This window comes from Haematobia irritans, chromosome 1 (genome assembly GCF_050003625.1).
Source record: "Haematobia irritans isolate KBUSLIRL chromosome 1, ASM5000362v1, whole genome shotgun sequence".
Classification (NCBI taxonomy): domain Eukaryota; kingdom Metazoa; phylum Arthropoda; class Insecta; order Diptera; family Muscidae; genus Haematobia; species Haematobia irritans.
This window is the reverse complement of record NC_134397.1, coordinates 116,411,171-116,420,715: the sequence shown is the minus strand read 5'-3', so window position 1 is coordinate 116,420,715 and position 9,545 is coordinate 116,411,171.

Below are 9,545 nucleotides of genomic sequence, written 5' to 3'. Positions count from 1 at the left end.
TTTTTAGAAAACTTTAACTAAACAGCGCTACAGACGCTGATATCACAAAAATAAGTAAATATTTTTCGCCAAATTCAATAAAATTTATTAGACATATTGTATATAATTTATTCCAGTTTTTTAGTTCATTTAACTAGCGTACGCAAACAACTGATTAGAGTAAAGGAAACTTTCTCCCAACATACTAATTCCATGAAATCAAATAAAATAAACTTAAATTGCCTTTAGTGAAATAGAGGGAGATTTTGCTATCAATTCAATAATAGGGTTAAATTAAAAAATTTAATAAAAAGTGCTGAAGATATCAATAAATTATTTAAAGTGTCTATTTCTAAATACGTTTAGTTAAATCGTGATTAAATTTGATTGCAATATAAAACATAATTTTACGAATATATTTAACTATAGAAAATAGTCTGATAGATAATTGGTTTCAAATTGTTTTAGAATTTCACCCTATTTTATAATACATGAGGAGAAACTTCCCAAAGAAGTTCTTAATTTTAGCTGCACAGGAAGTTCATTTGAGTCAATTTTTTTATTACTCCCTTTATTCATATTTTTAATGGAAAATTTAAAATTTTTCTTTCAAATAGGGTACAAAAAATTAAGAATTAATAAAATGATAAAAATTCTTTAAATTTTGCCGAAAAAAATGTCAAATACATTCTAGAAAAATTGCGAATTTTTGAAAATATTTGATGTCAAACTCTTCTTTGGGTTTGGTACGTCTTCACCTTAGACCTTAGCTCTGTTAGAATTTAAGAAATTTCTTGAAATCTCACAAACTACTATGCCAATGGTTTCAACTACACGGGAAAAAATCAACAAATAAATTATTTTCTCTTTTTTTGTAGTGAACCTGTTACCAAGCACTAATGGCAATGGAATCAGATCTTCATTCTACAGAAATAATAAAAATTTGAATTTTATTTCTCACTCAAAATGTTGTTTCGCACTTTTCAAACACAAAACTTTAGAAGTTGAATACACTTGACATCATTAATGAGGACAGAAAGTGAAACAAAACGTTTCACAAAACGGTCAACTCATTAAACTATCAAAATTCAGGTTTACCGTTTAATCTCTCCATTGTGGCAAAGAAGGGGCGGCCTACTATAACGACTAGCTCGGCTAAAATCATAAACTTCAAATATTATGAGTTTTGACAGTGGCTTGACGTGCAGCAGAGCAAATGCCGATGTTTTCACTTCATTTTGAAAGCAGGTTCTCCTCACTACAAGTTGAGACTATCCAGACCACATACAATCTCCATGGGATCGAAGAGGTAAACACCAGGCTGCTGCTGTATGGAATGGAACCTAAACCAAGTGCCTCACCCCCTTGACTTCCTTTGTCCTCAGTTTTTCAATTGGTTACGATTATTTTTTTTTTAATTCACAGTTGTCGAACAAATCCAAGTTTGTTTGCCTTGTTTACAATACAGTTGGCTTTGTTTGACTGTCATTGTGACAGTTACTGTTCGCTGTTGTCATTATTGCCGCCATTCGACGACGATTTGCTTAATAAAAGTCAAATATAACGATTATTTTACGCGATTATCATTAAAAGCGAGAGTGTAAATGTCGCCCATTAAAACTATTATTTGTATTGATTTTATATTCAATCAACTGTCAATTTTGCCTTTTTATTGATTTTTAATTCGTTTGAGGTCGTCATCGCTCCATTCGCTTTTGTCACCGCCAGACGCTCTCTCCACGTTTCTGGTCCATTGGCTTTGTTTGTGTTTGGTAATCAAAAATTAATATTCTTACCGTTCATATAAAAAAAAACTGAGTTGCTATTGAAAAAACGAAATCAAAGATGTCCGTCTGTCTGTCTGGTTGAGTATTTGCTGTCATTATTTTTAGAATTTTATGTGATTGACATTAATTTGTGTCGGACGATATATCGTCCATCGCTGCCGTTTTGTTGCCACGTTTTACATTAAGAACGTTTTGTTTGTCTTTAAATGGTATTTTGTCAGTTTTAAAATTTAATTAGTGTTAAGGCCGAAGCTGGTTTTGTGGAATTTCAATGAAATCGTTATGGATTATGTAATGACATCGACATATACAGAAAAGTCTTGACTTTTTTCAGATTGAAGATAGTTTTTCAGAGACAAATATGGGTCAAAAGTTCAGTGACTTCATTTGGACTGCAATAATTTCTAAACAGCTCATTTACCAGCCAACAGATTTATACCAAAGACAGTTTATTTTATTGTTTGCAAGCTTACAAAAGCATTTTGATTTTTCGCGCCCAAAAAAAGACGAAAACGAGTATATTCGCCCAGGTCGAATCTTATGTACCCTCCACAATGGATTGCATTCAAAGTTCATCCACAATCGAATTACCTGCGTTGTGGTAACAGTGGCCAACAACAAGGTATCTTAAAACTTCTTAACATTATTCTAAATTGTAAGTTAGCCCATATGGAGTCTATGTTAGATAAAAGGCAAATTATATACCTATATAAGACACTATAGTTGATCGGTTTACTTAGAGGATTTGAACCAGTTTTTTTCCATGATAAGTGGTCCATGGTAGAGAGCCAATTTTCATGAAATGTGCTTCTTCAAGAGGCTCCGGGTTTCAAACGTGGCCATAGGTTTATATGGGGCTATACATAATAATGGACCAATATTGATCATTTTTTTGGTTGTTAGAGGGCATATACTTAGGTTAGGTTAGGTTAAAGTAGCAGACCGATTTATTTTCAGGCTCACTTACACTACTTAGTCCATTGTGGTACCCCAAAAATAAACAGGTCATTGACATGACCACAGTGGTTCATTTTTACTATTTATGGGAAAATTTTCTTCGGCTTTAGTTCATATTTAAAATATATGTACGGTCATTGAATTTTATACCCACGTTTAGTTCATAAAAAAGTAAAATTTCATTGGGCTGTGGAAAATTTCGAAATAATAAAATTTAACTAGAAACAAACATTTTTCAAATTTTTTTTTTTTTTTCAATAAATTTAGGACACGAATCTTGGAAATTTGTTTACATCCGTTATAGTCGTGTATCTCAGTAAAAAATATTTGATTTAAAGATATCTTTAGATTTAAGATAAAAAACTTCAAATATAGGCTAATACTTATTTTGAGGATTTTGAATGTTTGGTTTAGTTTTTTGAAATTAAGAAAACATTTTTATTTTGAAGTATTTGCTATAATTTCGCTCTTTAAACTGGCATTTGTTTGTACTTGAACAGCTTTAATAACATATCGCATATAGAGCATGGAAATTCGATAAATGTGATCTGTATTTATTATATTGATCCTACATTTAAAACTAGATAGATCTATAAAATATGGTATATAAACTTTTTTGAGTCCACACTGAAAGCATATTGTTGTGAGGCCAAGGATATCTCGTCCTTAAGGAGACGCATTTATCTAATGTAAAGATTTTTTCTTGTCCAAAAATCGATTAACTATTCAGTGAAGTCATTATGTCTTTCAGTGAAAAAAAAAATATTGACCTAATATGAATGATTATGCAACCTAAAATTCAGGATTTACACAATATTGAGGACAAACTTCTTTAAAATAATGAAATTTTATTAGAAAAGTCTATAATCTCGGCTTGAATTTTTATACCCTGCGCCACACTGTGGAACAGGGTATTATAAGTTAGTGCATATGTTTGTAACACCCAGAAGGAGACGAGATAGACACATGGTGTCTTTGGCAATAATGCTCAGGGTGGGTCCCTGAGTCGATATAACCATGTCCGTTTGTCCGTCCGTCCGTCTGTCTGTGAACACATTTTTGTGATCAAAGTCTAGGTCGCAATTTAAGTCCAATCGCCTTCAAATTTGGCACAAGTTATTAATTTGGGTCAGAATAGAACCCTATTGATTTTGGAAGAAATCGGTTCAGATTTAGATATAGCTCCCATATATATCTTTCGCCCGATATGCATTAATATGGACCCAGCAGCCAGAGTTTTATACCGATTTGCTTGAAATTTTGTACAAACATAACACTTAGTCGTATAGCCAAGTGTGCAAAATTTTATTGAAATCGGTTCAGATTTAGATATAGCTCACATATATATCTTTTGCCCGATATGGACTTATATGGCCTCAGAAGCCAGATTTTTAGCCGAATTTGGTTGAAAGTTTGCACTAGGAGTACAATTAGTGGTATAGTCAAGTGTGCAAAATTTGATTGAAATCGGTTCAGATTTAGATATAGCTCCCATATATATCTTTCGCCCGATATGGACTAATATGGTCCTAAAAGCCAGAGTTTTGGCCCAATTTGGTTGAATTTTTGCACAGGGAGTAGATATAGCATTGTAGCTATGCGTGCCAAATTTGGTGCAAATCGATTCAGATTTAGATATAGCTCCCATATATATGTTTCGCCCGATGTGCACTTATATGGACCCAGAAGCCAGAGTTTTACCCCGATTAGCTTAAAATTTTGCACAAGGAGTAAATTGGTAGTATAGTCATGTGTGCCCAATTTGATTGAAATCGGTTCAGATTTAGATATAGCTTCCATATATATGTTTCGCCCGATATGGGCTTATATGGCACCAGACGCCAGAGTTTTGGTCCAATTTGGTTGAAATTTTGCACTAGGAGTATAATTAGTAATATAGTTATGTGTGCCAAATTTGATTGAAATCGGTTCAGATTTAGATATAGCTCCCATATATATGTTTTTCTGATTTCGACAAAAATGGTCAAAATACCAACATTTTCCTTGTTAAATCGCCACTCTAATTTTACTCTAATTTTCCTAAACTTCTAATACATATATATCGAGCGATAAATCATAAATAAACTTTTGTGAAGTTTCTTTAAAATTGCTTCAGATTTAAATGTTTTCCATATTTTTTTACTAAAATTGTATTCAACCCTAGTGCATTAGCCAACTTAAATTTTGAGTCTATAGATTTTGTGAAAGTTTATCAAATTCTGTCCAAATCGAGTGATATTTAAATGTATGTATTTAGGACAAACCTTTATATATAGCACCCAACACATTTGGCGGATGTGATACGGTATCGAAAATTTAGATCTACAAAGTGGTGCAGGGTATAATATAGTCGGCTCCGCCCGACTTTAGACTTTCCTTGCTTGTTTTTTATTATATTTACGTCCCTCCGTTAAAGTCGTATGTAAAAAAGTAAAAAAAACTGATTTAAAATATTCTTACACGCGAGGCCCAGGGTAACCACACTCACAAGAACTTTACTTGAATCTAAAAATCGTGAACTGTCCTTAAGGATTTTGATATTGATTCCGAGCTTCTTTAAAATAAAGGTACCTATGTAGCTGTAATTCTAGGATCAATAAAATTAAAATTACTATACAAATCTCTTTTATTGAACTTTTAATCTATTTTTGCGATATATTAATAAAGCTATTCACGTATGTACAAACAAATGCCAGTTTAAAAATCCAAATTATAACAGATACGTCCAAGTAAAAAATGTTTTCTTAATTTAGTTAATTAATTAATACCATGTCAATATATTTGTCAGTGCAGAACATTCTAACATTATAATGACTATCAAAGAACCTTATACCAAACATCCAATTTTCCGTACGTGTAATCTAGTCATTTCTTACGAGTATGTTTCTTACCTATCCATAGTAAAGTTGTCATACATCCTATCTAACATCCGATATGATTTGAAGCCATTTAAACTCAATCACTGCCAATTGTATCCCTTTCATGGTGATAACTTCCATTATTTTAATACCTCAAATCTACCATAATCCATCTAAAATCTGGTAATTGAAGCATTACTACCGTTTTTCCCACGTTCCTCTACTTTGGATTATCCTTCAAATGCGATGCTATCTTAACCTTAAGTAAATAAAGCAATTACGCCTCCTTAACTTAAGTGTCCATAAGCCGTTGCTCAACCACAATTCATCAAACAATTGCTTCTCCGTGCGGAATTGAATTTGCATGTCCTCTGTCATTTGTGGCAGTGGATTATTTGCTCTAATTTTCTTTTACCTAAAGTGAAGGCTTCATGGTACGAGTTTTGGTGTGAGCAGTTGTGGTGTGCGAGTTGTGAACCAGGCAAAAATGGATTAAAATCCATTGTTGAGTTGCTCTAGTTTTGCTTGGCCATGAATAGAGAGGGACTGTGAAACCTCTTATGATGAAAATAGAAGTGATTTAGTTTTAAATTTGCGGTAAGTCAAACCACAAGTCAATCACTAAATTAACCAAATATTTGTAAACGAAAGGTGTGTTTGGTTAAACGCCTTAATGGGTGCTGCCAAATCAATAACGATATTATGAGCATAGTTAAATTTCCTTGAAGAACACTGGCTGTGAGAAAAGATCAACACTTCGGTGACCTGCTGCATGCCATGGTCGTAGAGCAATAGCGAGTTAGTCACGTTACTAGGCACGATTTCTTTGTTTGTTTATTGATCAACAGGCTGGCTTTATTACTTTTACCTGAGAAAAGGTTATCGGATAATATTTACTTTGAGACTTGAAGTAATTGGGTAATTTTCGATACTTGTGACTTATTACCAATAAGCAATGTATAAGCTAAAGGCTAAAGTAAATTAAAATATTCCAATCGTTAATGGTAAACAGTTTTTATTTAGGTTATAATTTGAAAATAGACTTGTTTTCTTTTGGATCTGGGTAACTAAGTTCATAGCGACTAACATTGCATTACTCATTTATCCAGAACATATACATTATTGTGAACATTGTTATCAGTGCTTAAGTATGAAGAAAATGAGTGAATTTCTAAATGTTAATAATAATAGTAACAAATATTTGATATTACAATTATTTGTGACTCTTCATTGCTTTTAACCCTCTAATGCCCAAGCAAGCCTTTAGGCGGACTTCAGTTAATAAGGCAGCTTTTAGTAAAATACACCTTAAGACAACAAAAATGGGCAAAATAAAAAGAAAACTTATTTGAAACTATTCAAGAGTCGTTAACATTGACAATTTAATCAGCTGGCAAAAAATTGGGGCATTAGAGGGTTAATTTCATTTTTTTGGCCAAAATTTTCACAACAAATAGCTATTGCGAATCGAAGAAAATTTAACATGACAACAGCTTATATTACATCCACTACTAGAAGAAAACGGACATACAGTAAAAAAATTTTACTTAGATCCAAAGATTTAGACTTTGCTTTAAGGATTCAGAGGCAAAGATGTGGATTATTTAGAATAAAGAAATTTTTTGAGTATCTGCCTAGCTTTAAATATAGGGCCAATAAAATTCAAATTAGAATACAGATCTCATTTATAGAATTTCTCTTTTTCCAGTAAAATAATGAAGTTATTCTTGTATAAACAAATGAAAATAATTTTTTTTCAAATCAATTCAAAATAAAAAGTCTTGTCTTGTTTCCAAAAATAACTTTAAATCAACGATGCAAAGTTTTTGGGCTTCTAGAAACCGTTGTTTCTATCCGATTCGCCTTGAAATTGGTAATCGAGAGAGCTTTGTTGATAATAATGTGGTTGATGTTTTGTTAAAGCTCCCATATAGACGGATCTCCCGATTTGACTTCTTGGGCTTCTAGAAACCGAATCTTTTGTCCGGGTTGCCTGAAAGCGAAACCTAGAGGAATTTTAAGTACAAAAATAGCTGTGCCGAATACGATGTGTATCGGACCGATCTCCCGATTTGACTTCGTGGTCTTTTAGATATCCCATTTTTTATCGGATACTCCTGAACTTGGAAATCTACAGACATTTAGGCCTAGAAGGTTAAGTTAGGTATAATGGCAATTTCTAAATGTTAATAATAATAGTAACAAATATTTGATATTACAATTATGTGTGACTCTTCATTGCTTTTAACCCTCTAATGCCCAAGCCCGCCTTTAGGCGGACTTCACTTAATAAGGCCCGATGCTATGCTTAGAGCAATGGCAAGGGACCTCCTTTTCCGAACGGCGTTTCGTATTGCCGGCGAAAACACATAGAGGAGATTTAAAACACTCAGAAATGTCACTAGCATTACTAAGAGGAGATAATCCGTCGCTAAAAAAAAAAAACTTTTTTGTGGAAACTTGGATTGAAGCCATGACCCTTTGTGTGCACGGCGAGAATGCTAACCATGACACCACCGTAGCCAAGAAAGACCTGTGTCGAATTTAGACTTTATGGGTCCTTTTTTGCAAAGCCTCCAGAAAAAGTCAACGAAATTTACTCTATTTTAGATTATAAAAATTTTTTGATTTTTGTTCAATTTAGCCAAATGTGAGTAAATTTTCCTCATTTTAATTATTTTACCTACTTAGTACTTTAATGACCCAGCGAAGAAAAATTGGAAGTTGTTCCACAAACATTTCTTTTAAAGCGCATCCCGGAATCCCCCAACAATTTTTTCCGCTTCCGATACAATGCTGTTGGACAAGTCTACAAAATTTTCCTTTTCATCGATTTTTTTCCACTACAGATTGCATCCTTCTAGACAAGTTTTAGAAAGTGCGGAATTAGTTCGTTTTAAGTGAAAATTTAAGTTTTGAACAATTAAGTTTCGTAAAAACGAATAAAAAAACAACAAAAAAATAAAAAAATAAAAAAATCATCTCCGCTGGGATTCGAACCTGTGCTATTTGACTTTTTCATGGAAGTCCTTTTGAGAAGGTTTTACAAATTACGATCTTTTTTTTTAATAAAAACGATGTATAACATAAAAGAATAATTTTTTACAAAAATATTTAATAAAAAATTTTCGCTGGTAAAATTTTAACCAGAGTTCTTTATTTTTTTCATTCATAATAATAAAGAACATCTCAGGAAGTAGTTAGAATGTCATGCCGTGGTGTGATACGACGTTTTAATGCATCGTGCTCCATGTGCTAAGGCGTTCTGTTATGATGCCAACAGCTCCAGGTTCAACCCCAGGGAAAAGCGAAAAAAAATTTCAATTTAATAAGAAAATAAAAGTTTAACAAAAAATACCGATAAAAATAAAAAGTGAAATTAGGGCAAAAATTGATTTTAAGTTTTTTAAATGTCTTCATCTTATGATAAGCCCATGGAGATGATAAACTACCCAACAAAAAAAGCGTCGCCAAAAAAGTAATGAAAATTTTCTTTTTGGAACCGGAAGTGGTGCAAAATTGACGCAGAAGCGATGAATTTAACACGGGCTTGTCATAGGACGCAAGTCCTCCATTTCATCAGCCGTTACACTGAAATTGCATCACTTCTTTAGGTGTGATACTAATTCAAAGTTTTGGATGTAAATTAAAAAACTTTGTGATATTTTGTCAAATATATAATTTTTATAATTTTTTATAATTTTTAATGGAATCTAACGCTTGTCGGAAACGTTTGACCTCAAATATTTTCAAAAATTCACAATTTTTGCAGATTGGATTTAGCATTTTTTTTGACAAAATTTAAATGATTTGTACCATTTTATGAATTCTTACTCTGTTTTTAACCTATTTGAAACAAAAACAGTTAAAATTACCCATTAAAAGTATGAAAAAACCAAGTATAAATTGAATTAAAAGAATACCTGGGTAGTTAAAATAAAGAACATGATAGGGAGTGCATCTT